Consider the following 21,746-nt stretch of genomic DNA (forward strand, 5'->3'; position numbering starts at 1 on the left):
CCTATGTGTTTGTTTTTGTGCCAAGACCATACTGTTTGATTACTACAGCTTTGTACTATATCTTGAAATCTGGGATTATAATATCTCCAGCTTTGTTCTTCTTTCTCAAAATTGCTTTGGGTATTCAGGTCTTTTGTGGTTCTATGTAAATTTTAGTATTATTTGTTCTAGTTCGGTGAAAAATACTTTTAGTATTTTGATAGGGATTGCATTGAATCTATATATTGCTTTGGGTAGAATGGACATTTAAAAAATATTAATTCTTCCAATCCCTGAGCATGGAATATCATTCTGTTTGTGTCATCTTCAATTTCTTCCATCAGTGCTTTATAGTTTTCAGGGTACAGGTCTTTCACCTCCTTGGTTAAGTTTATTTTTAGTTATTTTATTATTTTTGGTGCAATTTTAAATGGGATTGTTTTTTAATTTCTCTTTCTGCTACTTGGTTATCAGTATATAGAAATGCAAATGATTTATGGGTATTAGTTTTGTATCCAATGAGTTTACTGAATTTGTGTATCAGTTCTAAAAGTTTTTTGGTGGAATCTTTTGGGTTTTCTTTTTTTTTGAGAGAGAAAGCCCTAGGAGGGGAGGGGCAGAGGTAGAGGAAGAGAGAGAATCTTAAGCAGACTCCACATACAGTGCATAACCCAACGTGGGGCTCAATCTCACAACCGTGAGGTCATGACCTGAACCAAAATCAAGATTCAGTTGCTGAACTGACTGAGCCACTCAGGTACCCCTGGGTTTTCTATATAAAGTAGCATGTCATTTGCAGATAGTGAAAGTTTTACTTCTTCATTATTGATTTGGATGTCTTTTATTCCTTTTGTTATCTGATTGCTGTGGCTAGGACTTCCAGTACTATGTTAAATAACAGTGGTGAGAGTTAACATCCCTGTCTTGTTCCTGACCTTAGGGGGAAAGCTCTCATTTTTTCACCATTGAGGATTATATTGGCTGTGGGATTTTCACATACAGCCTTAATTATGTTGATGTATGTTCCCGCTAAACGTATTTTGTTGAAGGTGTTTTTTTTAAAGTTTATTTATTTACTTTGAGAGAGCAAGAGAGAGAGTTCAAGTGGAGGGAGGGGCAGAGAGAGAGGAGAGAGAGACCTAAGCAGGTTTTGGGCTATCTTCCCAGAAGCTGGCTCAGGGCTCAAGCTTATGATGAACAATGGGATGATTGTGACCTGACTTGATGCTTAACTGACTGAGCCACCCAAGCACCCCTGTTGAGGGTTTTTATCATAAATGCATGTTGCACTTTGTCAAATGCTTTTTCTGTGTCTATTGAAATGATCATATGGTTCTTATCATTTCTCTTATTGATGTATCATGTTGATAGATTTGCAAATATTGAATGACCGTTGCAACCCAGGAATAAATTCTACTTGATTGTGGTGAATTATTTTTTTAAATGTATTATTGGATTTAGTTTACTAATATTTTGTTGAAGACTTTTGCATCTATGTTTATCAAAAATATTGGCCAATAGTTTTCTTTTTTTCTTTTCTTTTCTCTTTTTTTTTCTTTTCTTTCTTTTTCTTCTTCTTCTTCTCCATTATTTTTGGTATCTTTGATTTTGCTGGCCTGATATGTTTAGAATCTTTTTTTCCTTTTCTGTTTTTTTTGGGAATAGTTTAAGAAAAAATAGGTATTAACTATTCTTTAAATGTTTGGTAGAATTTAGCTGTGAATTCACCTGGTCTTGGACTTGTGTTTGTTGGGGAATTTTTGATTACTGATTCAATTTTGCTCCTAGTAATTGGTCTGTTCAGATTTTCTATTTCTTCCTGATTTAGTTTTGAAAGATTGTCTTTGTAGGAATTTATCCATTTCTTCTAGGTTGTTCACCATGTTAGCATGTAGTTTATCATAGTAGTTTTTTTTTTTTATCATTCTTTGTATTTCTGTGGCATTTGTTATTTTCCCTTTTTCATTTCTGATTTTATTTATTTGAGTCTTCTCTTTTTTCTTGATGAGTCTGGCTAAAGATTTATTAATTTTATCTTTTCCAAGAATCAACTCTTGGGCTTATTGATCTTTTCTATTTATTTTTAGTCACTTTTTCATTATTTTAACTGTAATCTTTATTATTTTTGTCCTTCTAATTTTTGGCTTTGTTCTTCTTTTTCTAGTTCCTTTAGGTGTAAGGTTAGATTATTTGTTTAAGTTTTCTTATTTCTTTCTACAAACTTCTATCTTCAAACTGCTTTTGCTGTATTCCAAAGATTTTGGATCATTGTGTTTCCATCTTCATTTTTCTCCATGTAATTTTTAGTTTTCTTTTTGATTTCTCTGTCAACACATCGGTTCTTCAGTAGCATGTTGGTTTATGTGTTTGTTTTTGTGTCCATTTTTTTTCTGTAATTGACTTCTAGTTTCATACCATTGTGGTAAGAAAAAATGCATGATATGATTCCAGTCTTCTTAAATTTATTGACACTTGTTTTGTGGCCTAACTTCTATCCTAGAGAATGTTCCATGTGCACTTGAAAAGAACGTGTGTTCTGCTATTTTCGATTGGAATGTTCTATCTATATCTGTTTAGTCTGTCTTGTCTAAGGTTTTTTTCAAAGTCATTGTTTCTTTGTAGATTTTCTGTCAGGATGATCTATCCATTGATGTAAGTGGAGTTTTAAAATCCCCTATTATTATATTATGGTCAATTTATCCCTTTATATCTGCTAATATTTGGTTTATGTATTAAAGTGCTCCAATGTTGTATGCATAAATATTTAAACTTGTTTTATCCTTTTATTGGACCGATCCCTTTATTATTATGTAACACTCTACTTTGTCACTTGCTACGGCCTTTTTTCAAAAGTCTATTTTGTCCAATGTAAGTATTGCTACCATGACTTTTTTTCCATTTCCATTTGCGTGGAATGTCTTTTTCTATCCCTTTACTTTTAGTCTGTGTGTGTCTTTAGGCCTGAAATGAATCTTTTGTAGGCAGCATATAGATGGGTCTTGGTATTTTATCCATTTAGTCACCTTCTTTCTTTTGATTGGAGCATTTAGTCCATTTACATTTGAAGAAATTATTGATAAATATATACTTATTGCCATTTTGTTAACTGTTTTCTGGTTATTTTTGTAGTTCCTTTCCTTTTTTTCCCCTCTTGCTTGCTTCCCCTGTGTTTGATGGCTTTATTTGGTATTATGCTTGGATTCCTTTCTCTTTAAATTTTGTGAATCTACCATAGATTTTTGGTTTGTGGCTACCATTGGGTTCACATATAACATCTTATGTGTATAGCAGTCTATATTAAGTTGATGGTTGCTTAAGTTTGAACACATTCTAAAAGCACTAAATTTTTACTAATCCGCATTTTATATGTATGACGTCATAATTTTATCTTTTTTTAAAGTTTATTTTTGAGAGCTAGAAAGACAGAGTGTGAGCAGGGGAGAGGCAGAGAGAGAGGGAGACACAGAATCTGAAGCAGGCTCCAGGCTCCAAGCTGTCAGCTCGAACTCATGATCCTTGAGATCACAACCTGAGATGAAGTCGGACGCTTAACCAACTGAGCCACCCAGGTGCCCCTACATCTTTTAGTTTTTTGTACCCTTTAATTAGTTTTTATAGATATAAAGTGATTTTGTTTCATGTTTTAATCTCCATATACTTTATAAGTGATTAATCTGCTCACTTTACTATATGTTTGCATTTACCTGTAAAGTTTTCCTTTCATAATTTTCTTCTAATTATGGGCTGTTCTTTCCACTTGAACAATTCTCTCTAACATTTCCTGTAAGGCTGGTTTAATAGTGATGAACTCTTTCAACTTTTGTTTCTGGGAAACTCCTTATGTCTCCTTGAGGTCTGAAATGATAATTTTGCTGAGTAGAGTATTCTTGGTTGTGGGTTTTTCCTTTTAGTACTTTGAATATGTCATGCTACTCCCTTTGACCTGCAAAGTTTCTGCTGAAAAATCCACTGAGCGTTTTTTGGGGTTGTATGTAACTATTTTCCTTGTATGTAACTGTTTTCTCTTGCTGCTTTTAAGATTCTCTCTTTATCATTAATTTTTGCCATTTTAATTATTATATGTCTTTGTGTGGACCTCACTGGTACGTCTTGTATGGAGCTTTCTGTTTCTGTGCTTTCTGGACCTGGATAGCTATTTCCTTCCCCAGAATAAGGAAATTTTTACTATTATTTCTTCAAATAAGTTTTCTGCTCCCCTCTGTCTTCTCCTTCTAGGATCACTATAATGCAAATGTTATTACGTGTGATGATGTCACAGAAGCCCCTTATCCTATTCTCATTTTTCATTATTCTTTTGTCTGCTTGCTATTCAGCTTGATTGCTTTCCATTACCCTGTGTTCCAGACTGCTGATCCATCCATCGGCATCCTTTAATCTGCTGTTGATCCTCTTTACTATGTTTTTTACATTTTAACTTATTGATTTTTATTTATTCATTTATTTTTTATTTTATTTTTGAGACAGAGAGAGAGAGCATGAGCATGGGAGGGGCAGAGAGAGAGGGAGACACAGAAGCGGAAGCTGAGCTGTCAGTGCAGAGCCCGACGTGGGGCTCGAACTCACGAACTGCAAGACCATGAAATGAGCAAAAGTTGGACGCTCCACCGACTGAGCCACCCAGGTGCCCCGTAACTTATTGACTTTTAAAATATTTATTTATATTTGGGAGAGTGTAAATGGGGGAGGGGCAGAGGGAGGAGGACGGAGGATCCAAAGTGGACTCTGCACTGACAGGCTGACAACAGCAAGCCTGATGTGGGGCTGGAATTTACGAACCCTGAGATCATGACCTGAGCCTGAGTCAGATGCTCAACTGACTGAAGCACCCAGGTGCCCCTAAGTTATTGATTTCTTTACTTCTGAATGGTTCTTTTTTGTATTTTCTATCTGTTGATGGAAATTCTCACTGAGTTCATCCATCTTAAGTACAGTGAGCATTTTTATGACGATTGCTTTGAACTCTTTATCAGGCATATTGCTTATCTCCATTTTGTTTAGCTCTTTTTTTTTTTTTTTTTACTTTGTCTCTTTCTTTCATTTGAGACATATTCTTTTGTCTTTTCATTTTCTCTAACTCTGTGTCTGTTTCTTTTTTTTTTTTTATTTAAAAAAAATTTTTTTTTTCAACGTTTATTTATTTTTGGGACAGAGAGAGACAGAGCATGAACGGGGGAGGGGCAGAGAGAGAGGGAGACACAGAATCGGAAACAGGCTCCAGGCTCTGAGCCATCAGCTCAGAGCCTGATGCGGGGCTCGAACTCCCGGACCGCGAGATCGTGACCTGGCTGAAGTCGGACACTTAACCGACTGCGCCACCCAGGCGCCCCGCTCTGTGTCTGTTTCTATGTGTTAGGTAGGTCGGCTACAACTCCTGGTCTTGAAATAACTGGCCTTATGTAGAAGAGGTCCTGTGGAGCCTTATACTACAATCCGCCCCCGCCTTGTCATCAGAAACATGTTTTTCAGGGGTGTCCCCTGTTGGGACTGCATGTGCCCTTCTATTGTGGCAGAGCTGCAATTGTTGTGGGCATGTCCACGGGTGGCACTGGGCCTCAGCCCAGTTGGCTGCAATGACCTTCACATGCTGTGAGTACATTGGGCAGAGTTTGCTCCCTGTGCTATTGAGAGGCCTAGTTGCAGATACAAGGGTGGGTGGGGCTGGCAGCCAGCTTAGCTGTCTACAGTTAGCCTCTGTTACAGCCCTGGAAGGGCAGGGCTTGCTTCCTGCACAACCAGATAAGAGGCCCAGCTGTAGGAGCTGTGAGGTGCTGGTGATTGGGGTTCTCTCCCTGCTTCCCTAGGCGAAGAGTCACTTTGTAGTCGTGCTGGTCCAGGCTGGTGCTGCCTGCCAAGTGTGGAAGGGCAGGAGATCCTTTGGAGGTGTGCCTTCCAGGGCACAGGTAGGGTGGTGTGAGTCAAGCATATGGTGCTATCAAGGGAGATACAGAGTGTTAAATCTGGTCCCCACAGGTTTCCAGCTATCTAGGCTAGGGGAGGGGAAAAAGAATGGTAATAGCCAACACTTTTGTTTCAGGAGAAATCTGCAAATCCCTGCCCTTCCAGCATATGTCCTAAGAATAGCCAGTAAATCTCCTTCACATATACCCCAAATGCTTTTCAAAGTGCTGCTTCTGTGCTGTGTTTCGTGCTCAATTATTTAGCATGCTGGCTCTTTAAAGGCAGGGCTCAGTTTCCCTCCAGCTGTCCTGGAGTTCAACCCTACTGATTTTCAAAGCCAGACATTATGGGAATTCTTTCCACTGCAGGTCCCCAGGGTCTGGGGTACTTGGTGTGGTGTCTGATTCCTTTGCTCCTCTGTGCCTGTGATATCTCTCCAGTTTGTAGGTAGTCAGGCTGGGGATTGGTTCCTGACCATATCTCCACCCTCCTACCCTTTTCTATGTGGCCTTCTGTCTATTACTAGCTGTGGAAGATCTGTTGGCCCAGCCTTCAGGTTGCTTTTAAAGTTCACTGCTGGAGATATAGTTTCTGCCTCATTGTGTCCATGGGACACACTGGTGAGCTCAGTATCCTTGTACTTTGCTATCCTCACAAACTGCCCCTACTGTTTTTAAGATCTGAAAAATAAAATTAAGAAAAAAAAAATTCAGAAACATTTTTTTCTTCTGCTAGCATTTCCCCCCAATTGCAAAGTACTGCTAAAGGAGAAGAAGTCTCAAATTGCAGATGAAAAATTTACTCGTGCCCCAGACAGGTAAGGCAAAAGCTCCAAACATGGAGTGAAGGAAATAGCACAGTTTTGTTCTGATGTAGGACTGGAATGCAGAATAAAATAAAATATCACTGTAATGGAGCAAACTATCATGGATCTGGAGAATAAATCCTGACATTAGGAGTTATTTGAGAGCAAACTAAGCCAGTCCTTTGGAGGAGTGATCACAGCAAGGTGAAGAAGAAGGAGGGGGTATGGAAGAGCTACCATTGTACATTACACAGAGAAACTAACAGGTTATCCCAAGGCTTGTTAAAGTGGGTGGGTTCTGGATTTGCTAGAGGCCTTTGTGATTCAATCTTAAATGCCCCTTTTCTTTAAATTGTCATTTGTTCTTTGTACCTCTCTCTATTTACATATTAGAGTAAGCAGGATATATAGAGAGATGTCATCCTTATCCATAACATTAAACCTTCTTTCTCTCTTTTTTATCTTTCTGTTTATTTCCCTTGTCCTTTACTAAGATGAAATCTCCTTGAAATACTATTTAAAAAAAAGAATAAAATACATCAGTAACTTAGATTACCTTAAATCTTCATATAATTTCATGTTCATTGTCTTGTGTTGGATCTTCTTAGTAACTTGTGCATTAAGTTAAATTGCAATTATTTAAGCTTTTTGAAAGCTACATAAGCTGTGGAAAGGTAAATGTCTTGCACATCTGAAATGTGAGGGAGCAAGAGTTATCACTAAAGCCTCTGGGCCTAGGATAGTTCTATTTCCTCTAGGACAATGTCTTTGTGGTGTGTTCCTTAAGGCCTAAGAAATGAAATGCAATCAGTTATACGTTTTTCTACTTAAACAGAGGCAATACCCACATATCTTGTGCATACGTTGGAAAATATTTAATGTAGATCAGTGTTTCAATGGAGAGAAATAGACTTGGAGGTCTTGTCTCTTAAATTGCGACAAGGTGCCTACCACTTAGGCTATATTGGGGGAGTTACATGTCATGTTGAAGTTTCAATATTATTTCAAAATGTTCACGGCATAGGTCTTTTTCTTGAATGATGCTGAATCCTTTTTTGTTTGTCCTTCATTCGTGAAAAAATCAATACCAAATATTGTACTAGATACCTTCTGATCAACAGTGAACAGACTCATGGAGCTACATTTCTCACCTCCCTTATTTCCCCCAAAGGAAAGTGAAGTCATATTCTCATAAAATATTCTACATAATTTAAGTTCTTGGTTTAAGGTTGTCATTTCATGCCTTATGCTTACAACTGCATTTTAATAAATGCAAAACAATGTGCATCTCCTGGTGCGTCTCTGGGGATATGTGTTTTATCCTTTTGTTATTTTGCATTGATTTAGAGCCCCTTCTCTGGGCAGTTCATGCCGTCATAAGTTGTATCTTTAAACGATGGCATTATTGTCATGCAGAAGAATAAAGTTTATGTTAATGCCTGTGTCGTTATTTAAAAGGATAATTGTAATCATTCTTCATGAGATGATTTCAAAACACCTTCCTGGTAAGCAAGAGAGAGGAATTTTCCATGATTCCTTTTCAGCAGCTCAGGAAAATGAAGATACTTGAAGTCTGGTGCCTTCCCACGTCCCTAGGTAGAGATGAAATGTGAAGGAGTGACTAGCAATCCTTGACCTAGTGATGACAAGTAAAATGTTCCTTTCTCAGGATGGTTTCCATGGTTTCAAGACAGTCACAAAGCGAGGCTCTGCCTCTCTGTTTTGGCCAGGGCATGCCATCTTCATTTCTGGGGAAAGCCATTTTGGCCCCTAGTATCACCATTTCTCTTCCAAAAAGCAACTGACACATTGGACAGAAATGACTTGCAGAGAATGGTCGTAAATCAGTTGTGATTTTGTCTCCCTCTATCCTTTTAAGTGTAGTCTGTGGGATTAGTTTTTCCCATCACTGTATGAAGAAGCTCTATGACTTTTCTGGTAACTCTTAGGCAATATGGTTTTCTGGTAACTTTAGGTCACAGAAAACTACCTCAGTTTAGTAATTTAACTGCTAGTTGCATGAATTAATAAAAACTTCAGTTTTGAGTTATAGCTGATGCTTCTTTCTGTCTGGCAACTCAGTGAAAAGCCTGAAGTTGAAGTGGATGGGGGGAGGATTTATTACCTAATCTACTCCTTCTCTAACTCACCAGCAGAAGTGTTTAGCTCTTAAGGGGCTGGGAGTGGGGAGAGAGGAGTGGGAACAAAGGCAGGAAAGATGTTAGTTACTTCACTGCTCCTTCTGTTGTGATCTAACATCATGGCAGGTGTTAATGTCTAGCTCTTTTATGGGAGCTTTTGTGAGTTTTCTGCACTTAAGAAACAGTAGCTTATTCGTGAGTTCGAGCCCCGCATCAGGCTCTCTGCTGTCTGCATAGAGCCTGCTTCAGATCCTCTGTCTCCCTCTCATTCTGTCCTTCCCCTGCTCATGCTCTCTCTCTCAAAAATAAAAACATTAAAAAAATCTTAAAAAGAAACCATACCTTAAATTGGACTGGTTAGTCAGTCTAGGGAAAGAGTTTATACAGGTAAAAAGTATGGGGCAGAAAAAGTGCAGACTAACACGTTGCTAAAATAGTATTGATATTGCAAGTAGACAGGAGCAGAAATGATGGGATTAAAGTCACCCACAAGGGAAAAAAGTAAACGGGGAATAAGAAAGAAGAGCATAAAGACAGAAGCTGTGTTGGCAAATGGAAAGAAAGTTTGCATGTGAGGTTAGGATTGTCTGTGAATCAGAAACTGTTGAAATGTAAAAGAGGAAGTTATACAAGCATATTGTATTTGTAGTTAGGCAGAAAATAATTTCACAACAACATATGACTTAGCAGGATTAAACAGCTCAAAGTGTCTTTGCCCAAATGCTTCTAAAGATTTAGGTAGCCATTAAAAACAGGAAAGAAAAGGAGTCAATGGATATCATTATTCTTTTATAAGAGAAGCTTTATATGCTTCTTTTAAAAGGATGGAAGTATAAGTTATAAACAGAAATTAAATGGTTGAAATAAGGATTTCATTTAAAGTCAATAAGACCATTAATATGCTCACTAAATACCAGCTGGCTATTAGAAACCTATTTAATGAGATTTACCAACCACTAAAACCACCATGTCTATCTGTTAAATAGCCATTAAATATCAATAATTTTGTTTGTTATGGAAAATACAGTTAAACTATTCCAACACAGTAGGAAGACTACAAGTAATAATTAAAAGTAATATTTGTTGAGTGTTTATTATAAGCCAGCCACTGTTCCATAGACTTCTTGAGCATGATCTCTTTTAGTACTGACAAGGCTATAAGATCAGCATTGTGTCCTCCACAACTGGGGGAACTGAGGCCTGGAAAGATTAATTAACTTGCTTAAGGTCACACAGCTGGTCAGTGGTGTGATGGTGGAACTCATTCTGACTCCAGAATCCAGTTCCTACCAGTGAGTTACCCAGTGGCACCTGCTCTAAACAATATCCCGGAGTCTTAGGGTAAATCTAATAATGGCAACCTTACCAGTTAGAGTCTGGGTGATCTGAGTTTCAGCCCAGACTTTCCCGTGGTCTTTGCCATGCTGGTGGGTAGGAGTCAGATGATCTGTTGAAAGTACTGCAAAGGTGTCATCTGTGACAAGCCCTTGTGAGCACTTTTTACACTTTCAGTCCGATCATGTATAAGATAGGAAAGCAGGGTTCCTGAGTTTCCAACCCTTCTCACTTTTTGTCTCAGGTTGTGTGTGTGTGTGTGTGTGTGTGTGTGTGCGCGTGTTATCACCTGCAGTCTCTCCAATCTATCTTCTTTTTGTTCACCATCCTTAGGTCTCTCTCGTTCTATGGCATCACCTCCTTTTGTATCTTCCATTTGGCTTGCTGCCTACAGGGGTGAGGTGGTGGTGGGAATCGTGTAGGGAAGAGCTTGTCTCAAAGACTCACTGATTCCTGAGAGCAGGGCATAAAGTGTTTGCAGAAGTCTGAAAATATGCACGCAGGCTACCTGAAGGTTTTGCATCTGTGGTATTATTCACATTTGGGGGGCAAATAGCGAACGGTGAAAGCTTAAAAAAAGCTCTGAGAAGGAATGCTGTGCTCGTAAAATTGTTGCTTGTCAAAACCACGTTTAATAAATATAGCCCATAGCAGGATTTTATTCTCTGCAACACAGTAAATAATTAGTCCTCTAAATTTATTGTTGACTAGTAATGAATACATACCAAGTCTATTACTCGTTCTAAATTCTTGTCCAATATGTCAATTTGTTTTCTTATTTCTTTTTCATTTTCCCTAATTTTTAAAAGTCGACATTAATATCATTTCATACTGCTCTGTAAGTGCTTCTAAAAACTCATTTTTCCCCTTAGAGTTTACCTACCAACAAAGGTTTTGAATAATCAAATCATAGCCATCTTTATATTTCATTTGGCTAAATTTTAGATTATGCTCTCAGGTTAAGAATTGCATCATTTGTACCTCAACACAGTGCCAACCACATTGTCTCCTTTTACAACTAAACAACAGCCTTAGTAAACATATTGGAAAGCTTATTAACTTTAACTTATACTTTTAAGAAGCAATTATGCATTCACACTAGACTACGTGGGAGTTGCAAGTCTGGAAAAGATAGAGCAAGACCGTTATGTAAGATACTCAGCTAAACATATTTAGCTGAAATAAAATACATGACTCTAGAAATAGCATATGGTGAATGACACCAGTAAATGAAACCACATGGCATGTATGAGAGTGTCCTGTGTGACAGATTCCGTAGTCACCCTTTGCGAACCCATTCCACTGTCTAATCTTGACGTTTGAGGAAGGCTCTCTGCATGCGATTTGTATCTCCCTTGACACAATTTAGGGTTATTTCTGCTTAGACTATCTATATGGGAAGGAACGGAGCTAATTCTTCAAAAAATGCCTCCACTGGCCTGAGGACCCTTAAGTCAGGTGTATACTTCTTTTTCGAGGCTAAATATCCGTTGTCATTCCTAGTTGCTGGTGGACATATTTGCCATATGCATGAGTAGGCTGCATGATGCAATATGTGGCATGGTCTTTACACGTGGGGTACGTACGTGAGTGGCCATGTTGCTAATATTTTCCGTTACTTGGGATGCTCTGACTTAACGAGAGCTAAGCTACCCTAGCTTTTAATTTCCCAACTTACAGAAATCCAGCAGCAGGTGATGTTAGAGAACTGAAACAGTGGTGGTGGAGCTAATATAGAGCTATCAAAGAAGAATAAGGTTTCTTCTTTACAATGCAGACTGTGTACGTATAGTGGATACAGTCGATTACCAGCCCACGAGCATCATGCTTACTGTCTACAGCTTTCCCATCTAATAAAGGCGGCTACTAGCCACATGTGGCTGAGTTTAAGTCGATCAAAGTAAAATAAAAAATTCATTTCTGTAGTCACAATAGCTACATTTCATATACTCAGTAATTGCCTGTGGCTAATGGCTACAGTGTCGGACAGCATGGCTCTAGAACATTTACAACATTGCAGAAAGTTCTAACGGATGGTGCTCCTTAGTGAAAAGCAGCCTGGATCTCCTGCCTACGTGCTCTTGGTGACACAGTAGAGTACCTTTTAAAATATTCGTGACAATATTCTTAGGTTGTTGAACACATAGTAAAAGAATCTTGGAGTTGGTGAAATAATTTTTACCCCACACACATATTGTTCGCAGTGGGACAGGGCTTAACACAAGAGGGGCTCAGAGGGTCTCTGTCTAGTCTCAGAAAATAGGCATCTTTATCAACATGGCTGCTTATTTATGTGTTATTTCTCTCACTAGGAATTAAGAAAAGCCATTGAGTTTTTCACTTTTCCTCCTTTATATTTTCATCATTCCTTTTTTGATGAAGTACTTTTTCAAATACTATTAGAGAACACTCGGGATTTCTGTAATAAGGAAGATTGATATTGTTCATATGTCAGTTGAACCAAGTTCCAGGTTCTTAAGCTACATTCTGTGATTTTAAAACCTTTTCATTTCCTTCCTAACGCTTTAAATGTGTCAGCCAAATAGCGGAGTTTTGCAGATTCTAAAGTAACATAATACTAACAGAGAATGACTTCATTATTTTTGCTTATGCATTTTGGTATGTGTTAATGTTTTATTTTTCATCTTTTTAAAAGTTTATTGATTTATTTTGAGAGAGGGAAAGAGAACATGCATGCGGGCGAGGAGCAGAGAGAGAGAAGAGAGGAAATCCCAAGCAGGATCTACCCTGTAAGCATAGAGCCCGATGTGCTGCTCCTTCTATCATACAGTAGTTCATGAGATCACAACCCGAGCCAAGATCAAGAGTTGGATGCCTAACCGACTGAGCCACCCAAGTGCCCCTCAATGTTTGATTTTAAAAGCAAATGTTAAAGCTGTTTATAGGTGCTTTTCTTCCTCTCATATTTGGTGACATGGCCCCCACTGGTGCCTTGGCATGCTCTGTGTTGTTCATGATACTAAGATGAAGATTTCACGTGAACATTTAGAAGGAAAAATGTAAATTGTTTGTTAAGTGACTCACTTCTGAGATTTCAGGCTCAAATATTTTTCTTTCTTTTTCAGTCTTGGCCCTAATGAGTTTCCCTGTATAATTAGTAAATGATTCAGACCTAAATGTATTGCCGTTACTCAAAGGAATGAAGTCTACTCGAGAATGACTTAATTGTTTTCAAAGATAATATTAAGGAGGGAGGAATTGTAAGGGAATACAGATCTCTGATGTGTCTTTAAAGCCCTAGAGTTTACTGTTTAAAGTCAAGATGAAAATATAGCTGTATTACCTTGGCTCTTTATTAGCCTTCATCTCTGCCGATACATCCAAAGGTCTATTTTCTTTCTGGTCTCCTCAGGTTGATGAACTCATTGTGGTGATTGTTAGGGGGTTATTTAAGCCCCTTAAAATTTTTCTCTGCAAGGATATGCTTCTTCTGCAGATCTTTAGCTACTGTTTACAGCTGGTGAAAGTGTTGTTGCCTCTGGGATCCCAGTGGGGTGAAAAGATGAAGTGGCTGAGGGCAGTAGCTTCATGCATTACATTATCACCTGTCACTGTTTCTTAAGTTCTTCGCAAGAACAAGATGGCCCTCCCCACTCAGGCCAAGACCTTGATCACTGGCCAGATGCCCAGCAGCTTGTTTGACCTCATTAAAATTGAGCGATCATGTTAATGTTTGGGTCTGAGGCCAAACCTCTTAGAGCTGTTTAAAATTTCTGAGGATATTATCATAAGATTTGGTTTGTGATCTTTTCTTAGTAATTTCTAGCAGATCAGTCGGAATAGAAATAGACCGAGAGGGAATTAGATCTGGAGATTGGGATTAAAAGCAAAACATGTGCTACAAAAAAGACAGCCAACACATGGCTAACTTATCTCACTTTTTTTCCTCTAAAAAACAATTTGTGGTGTAAAAGCCTAGAAAATATAATATTTAAAAATTATAATTAAATGGAAACTTGCGAACTATAAAAGTATGATGGCATCAGCTGGCCAGAGAGGCGAATAATTATAGCTGGATTTATTGTCAGGCGCAGGATTAGGGGTCCTGATGGCTTCTACCTGCTACTGTGCTAATTCGGTTGTGACCTCCGCTTCCATGCCTATGCTGCTGAAGGTCAAGAAAGTGAATGTAGATCACATAGGAAGTGTGTTACAGGAAACCAGTGCAATTTCTAGTGGCTTCGTCTTGATCACGTGGGATTGGCAACCGATCAGATTTTCTGAAGGCTGCAGATTTTCTTGAATATAAATCCAATCTCTGTCGACGAAGGATGAAGTTTTTACTTCAAGTTTAATTATTTACTGCCAAAGGACATGCGTCTACCACTGCTTGGGGTCTGGTGAACTTCCCTGCACAGTGGTCCTGTCAAGTTGGTGCAAATGCCTCCACTAATTGGTGTCCTGCCCCGTGGTCCTCATGCTGAGTGCAGCGTGAAGCCAGTCTCTCTCAAAGAACGGGCCTAGTGTGATGAAAGCCCTGTGATGCTACAAAGCACAGATGTGCGGTGCCTGAATGTGTTCGTTCAGTCAGCATGGGCACTTTTCACACACAAAAATGCAGTTGATCAAATTTGATTGTATTTTTAACTCTCATAGAAATGATATTTACAGTACTTGTGCTCTTGTGGACACCTATTAGCCGCCAGTGACCCTAGGACTTATCATTCTTTCTTAAAACTACCATCAGCCACAGAGGGAGCCAGAAGGGATGAAGGCTAAGGCTGCATTCGGACTTCTTTTGCTTGCAGTTGGGTCCTTTTGGGCACCACGGCTAACGGCTAATTTCTTATCTGTACCTCAGTCTTGGTCCGTAAAATTGTGATTTGGGACTAGAAGTTGATTGATGTCCTTTCCGTATTTAAAGTATACAATTATATGATAAATTGACCATAGGGTGGATATGAGGATTAAAGTAATAAAGTGGTAAGCTTTGCTACTTTGATTTGTGGAGACTTTACAATCATGCACTTGGTTTTTTTAATCTTTTTTAAAATAAAGAATGAAAGGGGAAATAGAGGACAAGAATGACAGCTTTCCCTTGACCTTAACAAAATCGTAACACCTTACATGTGCACAATAACACCTAACATTTTCCTGGGTATATTGCATTTATCAAGCATCTTTTATACATGATATGGTTTGAACTTTACAATCACCTAGTGTAGTAGGTGGATAGAGAAGCTATTGTCCAGAGTCTCAGGAAGGTCAAGTTAGAGAAGTCAGGGTGGTTAGTGGCTGAGCTGGCATGAACTTGTTTCCTTTGTCACTAGTACAATAACAGTTCCACAGTACAACTCTACCTCTCTACTTTATTTACTGCTAATAACCCTTCTAGTACTTTTTCAGACGTAAAATAAATAGAGCCTTCCCTTGAGCACTGAGAAATGTATGGAACTGTTGAATCTTTATATATACCTGAAACGAATATAATACTGTATTTTAACTGTACTTTAATAAGAATAAGTTCATAAAGGGAATCTTGCAATATGTAGGATGATTGTGTGCTTTTAGGTGACTGACGCCATTTTTGGATTTTTTTTTCAATGTATTGGACCTCTATTCTAGTCATATTTTGAAAAATAGATGATAGAATTGTGGAAATTATTGTATTTTTATTTTCAAACATATGTGAAAGGTTTTAACTTTGGAAGGTAAGGTGAAGGAATCTTACAAGCCGTTCATTGCCAATAGAAAGCAATATTAAAAAGGGACATGTATGTGACTGGTAGAGGGACTAGACATTAATTTGCCTGGCAAACCAAATTGCCTTCTTAAATTTGGGAAGGCAATCACCACTTTCAGGCGTAATTATAGAAAGGTATATTAACATTTGCATTCTAGATCTTGGAAGGACTCACAGACTCGTTAGTTAGTTTTGTGCTTTAAATTCACGAAAAACGGGATAGCCAAACGTGAGCAATCTTGGAAAATTTTGTGTGCAGTATGGCTATTATTCCTAGGAAGCAGGAATTATGATTCACTGAGAAATCTAGACCCAAGTTGGAACAATTATTGTATAACTTCTCAGAAGTTTATCCACAAGCAATGAAAATAAATCACAACTGAAACCTTAAAGACACTAGTTGTTACATTCAAGGAACAACTACTTTAGAGCTGTCCTCTTAAGGGATGTTTGACTTTATAATAACCATTTTTTTGTGAAGCTAAAATCTCCAAGCAAGAAGCAAGAACTTATATGAGTTTTATACGGATCATGCAAAATTATACTACGTAATTTTTGGTTTCTTGCAATTCTAGGGTAGATACGTTTTCTAGGTTTATATTGCTTACGTTAACATGGCCATTGTTTTAATAAGTGAGCACCTTAAGGGGCGCCTGGGTGGTGCAGTCGGTTGAGCGTCCGACTTCAGCCAGGTCACGATCTCGCGGTCTGTGAGTTCGAGCCCCGCGTTGGGCTCTGGGCTGAGGGCTCAGAGCCTGGAGCCTGTTTCCGATTCTGTGTCTCCCTCTCTCTCTGCCCCTCCTCCGTTCATGCTCTGTCTCTCTCTGTCCCAAAAATAAATAAACGTTGAAAAAAAAATTAAAAAAACAAATAAGTGAGCACCTTGATAAATAATATGTTCTATTTTCCTCTCCCCCCATCCCAGAAGACATCTTTTTAAAAAAGTTTATTTATTTGTTTTTGAGAGAGAGACAGAGAGGGAGCACGAGCACAAGCAGAGGAGGGACAGAGAGAGAGGGAGACACAGAATCTGAAGAAGGCTCCAGGCTCTGAGCTGTCAGCACAGAGCCCAATGCAGGGGCTTGAACTCACTAACTGAGATCATGACCTGAGCTGAAGTTGGATACTCAACCGACTGAACCACCCAGGTGTCCCAGGCTTCAATAAACATATTTTTTAGGGATACTGGTCTGGCTATTTTGAATGGCATTATCCTGAAAATGGCATTCTCTAGTTGGACTTGTTTTCTTGACTGAGTTGCCCATTGGTTTAGCCAAGTCATCTTTATCTTGGGATCCTGGGAAAATCCTTATTCTATTGTTTTGAAAATCTTGCTGATTTGCAGAACAAATCTCCAGCCCATTTTTTTTTTTTTTATTTTTGTAAGTTACATAAGTCGTGCTGTGTGAACTAACATCTTGTCACTCATTGTCTTAAAGCAAAAGCCAAACTGGTGAGAAACCACCTACTGTTGAATATCAAGCCTGTGCCAAAAAGGCAATAGCTACATGCTGTTCCGCTGTGCCCTGAGTGATCAAACAATCCTGAGAGCAAACAGGAACTGTATCAGCAGGAATCAAAGGACTTCACTAGCCAAGCAGAGTAGAGAGAAGCAAGGGAGGGATTTTCTTGAGGTGAGGTGATGCTATGCAAATAAAGGCACCCTTCCTTTGTTTTTGTTTTTTTTCTTTTTCTTCAGGACATTTGAGCACTTTTAGAGGAGAAAACTTCATGCAGACACAATTTTTATTTAGTGGATAGAGAAATCATGGAGGACTATTGCTAGAAAGATTTTGTTTGATATTTGGTGTTTGTGTATATATATTTATGCTTATACTTAGATTCTTATTTTTGTTGGGAAAACAATTTATAGTAGCTCAGTCTAGTGTGTGTGTGTGTGTGTGTGTGTGTGTGTGTGTGTGTGTGCATGAGTGTGCAAATTTTTGGTTTAGACCTCTGAGACTGTCTTTAAATATTTTTTCCAAGTTAGGTTGAGATATAATTGACATATAGAATCATATTAGTTTAAGGTATACAACATAATGATTTGGTATATGTATGTTTTGCAAGATAATCACCACAATAAGTTTCATTAACATCCAACACCTCATATAAGTACAAATTTTTTTTCTTGTGATGAGAACTTTTAAACTCTATTCTCATAGCAACTTGCAAATATATACTACAGTATTGTTAACTGCAGTCATCATGCTGTATATTACATCCCCAGAATTTATTTATCGTATAATTGGAAGTTTGTACCTTTTGATCACTTTCACTGATTCCTACCCCCCACCCCTGCTTCAGGCAAACACCAATCTATTTTTTGTTTTTATGAAATCATTTCTTTTACATTCCATATATAAGTGAGATCATACAGTATTTGTCTTTCTTTGATTTATTTCACTTACCATAATGCCCTCAAGGTCCATCCATGTTGTCTCAAATTGCAGAATTTCCTTCTTGAAGCCTGAATAATACATCATGTATTCATATATACCATATCTTTTGATCCATTCATTCATCTATGGACACTTGGGTTGTTACCATATCTTGGCTATTATAAATTAAATGCTGCAGTAAACATGTGGATGAGAGATCTCTTTGAGATGAGTGATTTCATTTCCTTTGAATATATATCCAAGAAGTGGGATTGCTGGATCATATGTTAGTTCCATTTTTAATTTTTTGAGGAACGTATACTGTTTTCCATAGCGGCTGCACCAACTTACATTCCCACCAATACACGAGGGTTCCCTTTTCTCCATAGCCACACCAACATTTCTTGTCTTTTGTCTATTTGAGGATAGCCATTCTAACACGTGTGAAGTGATAGTTCACTGTGGTTTTGATTTGCAGATTATCTTTTATGAATAGAACCAGAGAGAATATTTCAGAGTATTTGACTGAATAATGAGTTAAGCCTTACTACCCGTCTTAATAATGGAGTTCAACAAAGACAATTATTTTAACTTTTCTTAATTTTTTTTCAGAAAATTGTTTTTGTTAGTCAAAATGAAGTCTTGTTTTTGCTGGATAAGAGGAAATATCTGGACGTAATTGATCTTTTACAAAGTGGTTAATAATTAGTAACTAAAACATGTCCCTGTAGAGTCTTACGACTGATTGCTTTTAGATGCAGAAAATAGTATTCCTGTAACTCTCTAGAGTTATACTATGGTTTTGAAGACAAAAATGAATAGATGGGCGGATGGATGCCCTATTGCTTCTAGGGAATAATATATTATTTCCATCATTAGACATTTACTGACTCCTGGTTAATTGTGTATTTCCCACAGATTTACAGCATCACCAACATTTAGTCACAGGCCTCAAAATATTGAAACTGTGGTGAGATTAGTTCAGAAATGGGGTGATGGTATTAGGGGCAGGGTTCGCACAGGTGGATCACAGCACTAAGGCATTAAATATGAAAAACTCCTGGCTTCTTGTGTTTAGCCCTTTGTGGTGTAGCTCCCAACAGTCTCATTGTCTGCTACATCTGTTACAATACTTTGCTTCTTACAATGCCTTGCTTTCAACTTATTTGGGGTTTCTGCTCTTATGACATGGCACTGGTGCAGGAATAGAGAGTACCGTTTCTTTCCCACTTCTAGAGCATCTGTGCATGTAGAGTTGCACTAGAGTGACACATCTGACCTTTCTTTGTGCCCTTGCACATTTTGCATCAGAGAAGGTAACTTGGGACTTACCTACCTAATTAGAGCTATTGGAAAGAGAAGCTGAGCCCCTTCTCTCTCCTTTTCTTTGGGAGCTAGCTTATTCTCCTTTGCTGCCTGTGGTCTCCTGGTCCCACCTCGCCTGTGACTGGAGGAGTAGGTCTGGCCAACTCACCGTTAATGTACAGTTGCCCACAGACAGAACATATGTCCTGCACCCCATTCTTCTTTGGTAACAAAGATTTTCTTTTTGGCTCCTATCTGTTGTCTGCTTTGGATCATTTTTCAATTGGTTCTTGTTTTGGGTAAAGGGGTACTATGTTTTGGGTCCCCACGAACCTACAAAACATATATTATCTCCTATGTCCTTTTCCTTCTTCTGCTTATCTTTCTAAAACTCAACTCAGGAGTTACCCCTGCCTGATTTTCCTCCCTTTTTCTTATTCTGTGCTTCTGTAGAATTGCATGTATACTTCCCCTTATCTTATTTTTTCATCTCCCTCCCTGCCTTTCTCCCCCCTCAGATTGCAAACTCCTTGAGTGCAGAGACTGGTCCATTGTTGTTTTCCTAGCACCTGTCACAAAATTTGCATACAGTAGATGCTCAGTAAAGGTGTGTGGAATGAGGTGAATGAATAATGAAAAAATCTAAGGCAATTTTTAATCCATTAATCCAATTTTAATCCATTAATATTGAATTATGGGAGTTAAGTTCTTTGGTCATAAAGAAACTGAATGAGTATTTTTTTCTTCAGATGCGATCTTCCATTTTGTTGTCTTAAACCACTTTATATGAACTGTAATTATGAAGATACACCTCCAAGAGATTTGTTCTGAAAATTATTTGACCTCCAACTCCAAATGCCCTAGTGGTGTTTAAGTATTGTCAACTGTGCTTCCTTTTCAGTGTAATTATTTTCACTGATATCAGTAACAGTAAAGACAAGGATGAATATGGATATGTACCTTAGAGATGGGAATTCCTCTTTGAGGCTTAGCAAAAGAACACTGGGGATGGAGACTAGAAAACCTGCTATATTTCTTGTGGCCATTGCTGGAAATAAATTCTGAGGCGTACACAAATAAAATGACTCATTTGAAATCAGTGATTTTGAGGTGAGGGGCAGAGGGGCAACCAGTGATTGACTTGGCTAGTAGCAACTCCAGCCTTAAATCAAGGGGCAGATTTCATTCTTGCTTCCTATGGACCCAGTCACTTGCCATTCATCATTTGCTCTGTTGCTGTCTTGCACACAATTTACACCCATTTACTGTCCAGTCTGGTATCTTTTAGTGCATATCCATCCTTTTCTCCTAAATGGGTTGTAAACCCCTCTGGAGTGGGGTGACAACAGTGATAGACTTCTTCGTAACTTTGTGGATCTGTTACAGAGCCTTGCACATAGTTGATGCTCACAAATGGTTTGGTGATTAATCTTTTGTAACACTGACAGAAAAAGGGACTTTCAGCATGTGAAAGCTGAAAATAGTTACAAATCCTTGTCTTGAGTCTCTGAAAGATCACGGGACTCATCAAGTATTTGATTCTTTCATTTTGTTCCTTTTAATTCCACCTTTATGTCAAAATGAAGCCATTTTTTTTTTCTCTCCTGGTTTATTTAAGTAAAGAGCTATTGCATCTAAAGATAAAAGAATGTAAATCCTGGAATGTTTTAGGGACTCTCAGTTTCAATATCGGTAAATAATATGCCATTGCTGGGTTCTGGGAGAAAATAAATGCTTTGGCTTCAAAAACTGTCTGTTAAACAGAAAGACAGGTGTATCATGTTTACAAGGGATGTGACATTATAAACTCAGCTGAAACAACCCATCCAGATGTGCAGTGATCTGTAGCTATGAACCCAGAGAACCCTGTCACAGGTTTTATGGGTAATTTTTGTTTGTGAGTGTTTAGACACCTCAGCAGCCAACTGGAATGGGGCCAATATCAGTAACAACACACAGATGAAAAACCACTATCTAATCAACTCCCATCAAACCAGTCAGTGGTAAAACAGTGCTTCCCAGAAACACTTATTACAGATAACATTTTGGTTGTTAAATTTATGAAGTGTAAAGTTATATAACTTCTTTTTTGAAAAAGTCAAGACTGCATTTTCATGCACACATCCACCCACAAACACAGTTCAGCAATGGAAGCACTAATAAGGTCGTTGACAAAA

This window comes from Puma concolor, chromosome B1 (assembly GCF_028749965.1).
Source record: "Puma concolor isolate L17-30 chromosome B1, mPumCon1.1.hap2, whole genome shotgun sequence".
Classification (NCBI taxonomy): domain Eukaryota; kingdom Metazoa; phylum Chordata; class Mammalia; order Carnivora; family Felidae; genus Puma; species Puma concolor.